Source organism: Ursus maritimus, unplaced genomic scaffold, assembly GCF_017311325.1.
Source record: "Ursus maritimus isolate PB19 unplaced genomic scaffold, ASM1731132v1 scaffold_7, whole genome shotgun sequence".
NCBI classification, from domain to species: domain Eukaryota; kingdom Metazoa; phylum Chordata; class Mammalia; order Carnivora; family Ursidae; genus Ursus; species Ursus maritimus.
Genome location: NW_024426885.1, coordinates 31,353,955 through 31,362,303, shown reverse-complemented (window position 1 = coordinate 31,362,303; position 8,349 = coordinate 31,353,955). Strand labels below are relative to the sequence as shown.

Here is an 8,349-nt window from a genome sequence, read left to right as displayed (position 1 = left end):
AGTGAAAGAGAGTTCCTGTTGCTCCACATCCTTATCAGCATTTGGTGGTGTTAGTGTTTGGGATTTTGGTCGTTCTATAGGTGTGTAGTGTGTGTAGGGGTATGTAGTGTATAGTATCTCATTGTTTTGATTTGCATTTCCCTGATGATAAATGATGTGGGGCAACTGTTCATATGTTTATTTGCCATCTGTATATCTGGGGAGGTATCTGAAGGTCTGTAGCCCAATTTTTAACCAGGTTTTTTTTTTTTTTTTTTAATTTTATTCACTCATTTCAGAGAGTGCGTGCGTGCGAGTGGGGGGAGGAGCAGAGGGAGAGGTGAGGGAGGGAGAGAATCTCCAGCAGACTGAGTGCTGAGCACAGAGTCCGACGTGGGGCTCAGTCTCACAACCCTGCGATCATGACCTGAGCCGAAATCAAGAGTCAGATGCCCAACCGACTGAGCCATCCAGGCGCCCTTCAGGTTATTTTCTTATTGTCAATTTTAAGAGTTCTTTGTACATTTTGGGTATTTCACTTTTTTTTTCTTTTAAGTAATCTCTATGCCCAAGGTGGGGCTGAAATTTACGACCCTGAGATCAAGAGTTGCATGCTGTATGGACTGAGCCAGCCAGATGCCCCTCTTTTTACATTTTGGCTAACAATCCTTTCTTAGATGTGTCTTTGCCAGTCTGTGGCTTGTCTCATTCTCTTGACATTATCTTTCACAGAGCCTAAGTTTTTTATCTTAATGAAATCCAGCTGATCATTTGTCATTACTTATGGAAGGAAATTACAAATATTGAAAGTCTGGCTGAATAAATACAGAATTGAGATTGTTATACAATCAGGATATTACAAAGGTAACTACAGGAACAAAAATACAAACCCTCCTAATTATCAAATACAGAAAACAGAGCAAGCAGTCTGTGTAAAATATTTTTAGAAGGTATAAATACAAAAATTATAACAATAGGACAGAATTAAGACCAAATATACAAATCAAATGTAAAAGGGCTAAACTCAATTCTTTTTTTTAAAGGTACTTCAACATTTTTTTCTTTTAAGATTCCATTTATTTATTTGTCAGAAAGAGAGAGGGAAACAGGAGCAGCAGGCAGAGAGAGAAGCAGACTCCCCCCTGAGCAAGGAGCCTGATGCGGGACTCGATCCCAGGACCTGGGATCATGAGCTGAGCCAAAGGCAGATGCTTAATCAACTGAGCCACCCAGTGTCCCCTAAACTCAGTTCTTAAGAGAAAAAGAATTTCAGACTGAATCACAAAGCAAAACTCAAAAGTATGCTATCTAACAGACCTACAACAAAAATAAAATGATTCTGAAGGGTTGAAGACACAGGATGAGTAAAAAGATACCAAAAAAAAAAAAAAAAATCTCAAAAAGCAACATCTTAATAACAGACAAGGCTGAATTCAGGCCCAAATGTATTAGACCAACCAGAGAAAAGGGGCACTGCCTAATGCTAAAGGTTATAATTCACAGTACAGATGAACAGTTAATATCTGTGAATCATATAATCTTGCAACGATACTTTGTGAAAGCAACAGAGGATATAAGGAGAAATAAAAGAAAAACATAGGGGGTAGGAAACTGTAATTCATCTCTTTTGGTCCCTGGCAGATTGGTAATTTAAAAAATAAATAAAGATCTAAAAGATATTAATAACATTATATGGTTGATCTAACTGACCTATGTGGAGAGGTTCTGAGAAGGGAGATGGTACAGACCTAGTGGACAAGGTCACAGAGGACACTTGACAGAGTGCCACCTGTGCCAGTAGCAAAACTCTCAGTCTTCTCAAAAGTTTTTAACAACTGGAATTGCTTTCTTTGTTGACCCATCTGGGTGCCTATGGTCACAATGCCTTGACTGGCCTTTTTGCTAGCTGCAGCTAATCGGCAGCTCACCCAAAGAAAAGAAAATCCATGGTTTCCAAACTGCAAAAATGGTCCCATTTTTGCCTTCATTAAATGAAATTAACTTATTACTGGTTTCCTTTGCACAAGTAAATGGTGTACTAATAGTTATTATATCTAAGTTTTCTTTGATAATATTAAACTCTAATGTGAACTTTCACAAAATTTGACTTTCCATAAAGAAAACAGCAAGTAATTCCAAAATGTAGAATTAACATCATACAGTCATTATAGAAAACATACTTCCATGAAAATGCAATGAAAAAAATATAGATAATAGGATCAAAAACAAAGTTAAAATGCCAACAAGAACAAGTAAACCAAGCAAAAACAGAAGGAAAGAAATAAGATAAAAGCAGAAATTAAAGAATTATAAAAGAAAAAAAACCTGATCTACGCCTGCAGTGCAGCTAGATAAAACAGTTTAAAAATTGAAAAGGAGGTAAAACTGCCACTTTTGCAGATATGATTGTACACCTGGAAACTCCCAAGATAACCAACTGGAAAACTACTACAGACAATAAGTGAATTCAGTAAATTGACTGGGTGCATAATTAAAATAGCTTTCATATATACAGACAGGACCAGTTAGATTTAGTGAAAAATATATTCAAGTATAATGGCCACCAAAAGAAGATAAAATGTCTAGCAATAAATATAATGTGCAAGATCAGTATGAAGAAAACTTTTATTTACTTATTTATTTTTGCCAGAAAAATTATTTATTTAGATATCATATGGGAAAAAATGGTATAATTGCATTACTTACTTTTTTACATTATTTTAATAATAATTTTTTATTATGTTATGTTAGTCACCATACAGTATATCCTTATTTTTTGATGTAGTGTTCCATGATTCATTATTTGCGTATAACACCCAGTGCTCCATGCAATACATGCCCTCCTTAATACCCATCACCGGCCTATCCCAATTCCCCACTGCCCTCCCCCGAAGAAAACTTTAAATACTTGTCAGTGACACAAAAGAATACTTGAAAAAGTCATGCCATATTTTTTTAAGATTTTATTACTTGAGAGAGAAAGAGCACAAGTGGGGAGGAGGGGCAGAGAGAGAAGGACAAGGGGCTCCATCTCAGGACCCTGAGATCATGACCTGAGCCTAAGACAGATGCTTAACTGACTGAGCCACCCAGGCGCCCCAGTCATGCCATATTCTTAGGACACATCAACATCATAAAGATGACAGTTCTTACATTAATCTGTAAATTAACCTCACAAGCCAATTTTTGAAAATGAACTAAACAAGAATAACCAGGAAAATTCTGAAAAAGGATGAGGAGGGGAGATAAGCTCTCTGACATATTAAAATATATAACAAACCTGCAGTAAATAAGTCACTGTGCTACTGGCAAATGAGTTGACAGTTCAGTGGAACAACAGAAATTCCAAAAATAAACCTAACCATATATGGAATTTAATATGAGATAATGGTAGCATCTCAGGTCAGTGCAGGAAAGTATGGATTATTCAATAAACTGAGTGCTTTCTCTCTCTAAAATAAATAAATTTAAAGAAAAAGAAGATATCTCGAGACCAAAGATCTAGATTGCTCTCCCAGGTGTGTTTTTTCAGGACATTTTCTCTTATATGAAAGCAACTAAGAATGTAAGAGCAAGAACCAAATATTGCATTAAGATTCACATGATTTTTGCAGTGCCATTTCCTCTAAAGCCCATCCACCAGGGATCAAGGAGAGTGTAAGTTATGATCAGAAAGCAACAGGTATTATGAGAGAGGTGGCCTGATGTCCAAACATTTTCAAGTAACAATTAACATAAAAGGACATAATTACATTAACTGCATTGCATTAATTAGGTCAGTGTATGAATGTAGAGTCCACAGAGCTTCCTCATAGTTTTAATCTTGTTAAAGAGAATTTATTTATTTATTTATTTATTTGAGAGAGCGAGCACACAAGTGGGAGGGACAAGCAGACTCCTCGCTGAGTGCACAACCTGATCCGGGGCTTGATCCCAGGACAATGAGATCATGACCTGAGCTGAAATCAAGAGTCTGATTTGACTGAGCCACCTAGGCACTCCTCTCATCTGAATTGACTGAGCCACCTAGGCACTCCTCTCATCTGAAAAGTTTTAAGAAATGTAAAGGGGAATATTACCTTTGTGTTATAGATGATGAAAACTGAAGCCCAAAGATTTTAATTGTTCAGTCGCAAGAGAGTAAAGCCCAGGTATGTCATCTGTTGGGCTTCCATGAATTTTGACAATCTTCATGTTGGCTACAATCTGAAAGGAGGAAAAAAAGAGGATGACATTTTATTTTTTTTTTATATTTACATTTATTTTTCTGTATGCTGTTTTCTGTATGCTGTTCAATTCTTCCCAGTTGCAGAATGTTTAATGTTGAAACATTAAAAGTCATTGAATTCAGTTTTCTAATTCAGCATTAGTGGGTCATGAAATCAACTTAATGGATCAGAGTCAGCAAACTGAATAGAATAGAATGGAATAGAAGATATGAATGCCCTCGTAGGAATAAGTATTGTTTTAGTAAACATTTCTAACTCTACTACGTCACATTAAGCTTGAAAACACTGCTTAACCCCATGTTCTCAAACAACAGGGTGCATAAGAATCGTTTAAACCTCTAGTCCAAAGGATTCTGATTCAGTAAATCTGGACTGGGAATCAGGAACCTGCATTTTTAGAAGGCACTCCAGGCAGTTTTGATGCAGAGAGTCAGGAGGGTGTATTGCTGCAGGAACAAAGCACTTTTACTGTACATACATGTCTTCTCCAGAAAGTTCCCAAGACAGCAGAAGAGACATCCTTTTGCTGTAGAAAGTCACCTCAGTACAAAAGTGCAGGGCTGGGTGGCATGTGTCCACAGATTACAGCCATGTCCTCATGTCAGTCTGCAGATCCTTCCTGTACCTACCTCCATTCTTAGATATTAATTTACTGGGCCAGAGATCCAGAAGGTCTGGATCTCTTACATGGTTAAGTGGCATATGTGATGTGAGCTGTTGTCAATATGTATCCTCAAGTGCTCTTTGACCTTGATTATTCTTAACACAACTGCAACTTTTACTAATTGCTACTGCACTATGAGGCTTCAGGCTTTGTGCCTGGCAGTAGAGGGAATACAAAGATGATTGCCCCAGAAGTCTTCCTAGCCAGCTACCACTACTACCCCGTCCCAATACATAGAAAGCAAGAAAGTGACTCAGCAAATATTTTGTCTTTGCTTTTCTCAGAGGAGCCTCATGGTTCTCAGATGCTAGGGAAGTGGCTTATAATCTGAGATGATGGGATTATATCCTCCAACTGCACACCTTTCTTCCTTTTTTCACACAGCCAAGGGAAACGATGTTCATGCCCTTAAGGAAATACAACCTCTACTGGTCCTATTATCAAAGCATCACAAAATAATGTGTCATCCTAGAAACTAGGTTCTCCAAAAGGTCTTGAGAAATACATAAAGGACTGTTTGGGTATGTGCTGCAGTATTAGCAATTAGTTTATTTAGGAAGACTCATGTTTTATAGATATTCCTCCCAGTGAGGTGCCAAGTGAAAGGGGTCTTTGGATTATAGAGAGGCTCAAAGCCCTCCCTTACTCACAAATCACTTTAGGGTAGGCCACTGGGTATGTCTAACTGGTTCAAAGACAACTAACTTAATTTGGTCATCTCAAAGGATGTTTGTCAAAGGATTTATTTTTTTTATTTTTTAAGATTTTATTTATTTATTTGACAGGGAGAGAGAGAGAGACGGCCAGTGAGAGAGGGAACACAAGCAGGGGAGTGGGAGAGGGAGAAGCAGGCTCCCAGTGGAGGAGCCTGATGTGGGGCTCGATCCCAGAATGCCGGGATCACGCCCTGAGCCAAAGGCAGATGCTTAACGACTGAGCCACCCCTCTGTCAAAGGGTTTAACATAGTTATTGTTGGGTAGTGGGACTGTGGATGATTTTAATTTTTTCCGTTGTAACTTTGTGTTCTTTTTCTACAGTAAATATGGATTACTTTCACAATTAGGAAAAATACATTTTATTTTTTTTACCGATAATAAAAATCTTCTCAGATCAAGTAGACTTCACCATGCTTCAAAGAGATTCTAGATGAAAGCCATAGTAAGTATTCATGCAGGTCTCTTTTTAATAGGATCCCATTCTCAGTGCCCAAAGATGTTGTATGGGTTAGCAGCAAACAAAATACCAGCTGGCTTTCAAGAATGGTCGTTTATTGATTCAAAAATTGTAATACATCGACTTCACAATAAATCAATTCATTCTATAACTATAGACAACTCTAGGTGACCCCAACCACTTACATTAAAACCCAGAGGTCTCTGGCTAACATAACAATAACACCCTCAAATAAAGCTCTCAAGAAGATGGTGATGTTTTTCCCATTTGGAAAAACATTTTCAGCATAAAACAGCTTTAGGAGGAGGGGATCCCAACAGACAAACATGTGCTCTCACTGTTTCCACAAAAGCAAGGCAGTTTTGCCAACTGTTGGAAACATGATAAAATCATAGTATATAAATTGTAGACAAAATATGTTCTGTTTGTTCCATAACAGTATAAAAGCATGTTATTTTAATCCAAACAGAAGGCCTTAACCATTTAAATCCATATAATCTAAGGCCCCCATTTCCACCCTAATATTTTTAATATGGTACGTCTAAACTCTTGGAACGTCCCTTCTGTGGGCATTTGAAGAGGACTGTGCTCTGTGGAAGCCATTCCTGCATGACTGTTCCTATAACTTTGGAGGAGTTTCCCGTGTATCTAAGTATTATCTAAATAATAGACGGGGAGTCAAAGATCTTGAACAAGATTAGGTCTATCATGAAATCCTCAACTAAGGCTCCCTCCACTCAAACGTTACCACTATCAATTTTTTAAAACCTCAGGTGCTGTGGAGACAGGCATTTAGGGGAGGGGGAAAAAAAACAAAAAACAAAACAAAATATTTAAAATAATCATACCTACTTATTTTGAATGTTCGCTGAATAGCAGGGTAGAAAAAGTCTAAGCTGACATTTTGTTCACCAAAGCACTGTCATCCCAGAAATAGAGGAAACCTCAGAATCTGATCCAGAATTTTGGAAGAGTATAGAAAATAGAATCACAAAAGAGATCTGAAATGAAATGAAAGATTTGAGGGATGACATTTTTGTCCATACTAACAGTTTCCACTGATTGTACTGAACATCGTTGGACTTGAAAATCTGTTTTTTGTTTTTTCAACATAACAGACATTATTGCTCCACAAGGCAACTCGCACGCAGGGAGCTGTGACTGAGGGTCGTGTATTGTTTAATTCAGGAGCCTGTTCTAGGGCTCAGAGAATATCTGGATAGGGCTGTATGGCACAGACTGCGTTGCTTACCCCAAAACCCATTCAGCCTCTGTAATAGAACCCAAAATTTTAACTGGGCACATGGTCATGTAGCCAAGATGACTTTCCCAGCCCCCCTTTCAGTTAGGCATGGCCATGTGACTAAGTTTTGGCCAACAAAATATAAGTGGAAGCATTGTTAGGGACTTCCAGAAAGTCTCCTTTAAAAGTGAGGGGAACAGAGATACCCAAGGACACAGACCAGCAAGTGGGGGAGCTGGACCCAAACTCCTCTAACTGTGTGAGTCTACTGCACGCTAAGGACAGGGTGAGATCACGGGAACCATCCAGAGCAGCGTTTGGCGAGCTTAGGTGTGCAAGCTAAGAATAATTTTTACCTTTTTAAATGGTTGAAAAACAATCTAAAGACTGTCGAAGCTGAAGAGTTGTGACAAAGTTGCCATGACCTACAAAGCCTAAAATATTATCGGGCCCTTACAAAATAAGTTTATTGATCCCTGACCTAGAGAAAGGGAGGAGGTACAGCACCAAGAGGCTGTGTAGCTGGGTAGGAACAGTGCAACTCTGGTACCCATTCTAGAAATGCAAGTGGGCCAGGAGATGAGGTGTCACACTGCCTAGTAAAATCAGTTGCTCAAATATTTGTGCACTAGACCAAAGAAGATGTAAGTATGGCCAATACGCACATAAAAAATCCTCAGCACCAGTAGTCATCAAAGAAATGCAAATTAAAGCCACCATGAGATACTACTACACACCCACTACAATGGCTATAATTAAAGTGACTACATATTGGTGAGAATGTGGAGTAACAGGAACTCAGATATTGATGGTGGAAATATAAAACGACACAATCACTCTGGGAAAACAGTTTGGCAGTTTACTATAGATTTAAGGATCCACTTACCACAGACCAGCCGTTCCGCTCTTAGGTGTTTACCCACAACAAATGAAAACATATGCCCAAACAAAAGCTAGCCCCAAACCGGAAACCAGCCAAATGCCCATCAGTAGGTGAACAGACAAACTGTGGCATATCCACACAGTGCAATCATGCTCAGCAACAGAGACAAACTACAGA

At 38.4% G+C, this 8,349-nt stretch overlaps 1 long non-coding RNA gene across 4 annotated transcripts in view; it reads right to left on the bottom strand.

Annotated features, from left to right (window-relative positions):
- LOC103671906 overlaps positions 1–8,349 on the bottom strand; it is a 37,575-nt gene that overhangs the window by 14,501 nt on the left and 14,725 nt on the right. For 3 of the 4 annotated variants that reach the window (XR_571049.2, XR_571051.2, XR_571044.2), the window contains exon 5: positions 4,059–4,185. This is a non-coding gene — a long non-coding RNA (uncharacterized LOC103671906). Of the gene's footprint in view, positions 1–4,058; positions 4,186–6,894; positions 7,048–8,349 lie in introns of all 4 variants that reach the window. The other variant, XR_571053.2, reaches the window with a different exon arrangement.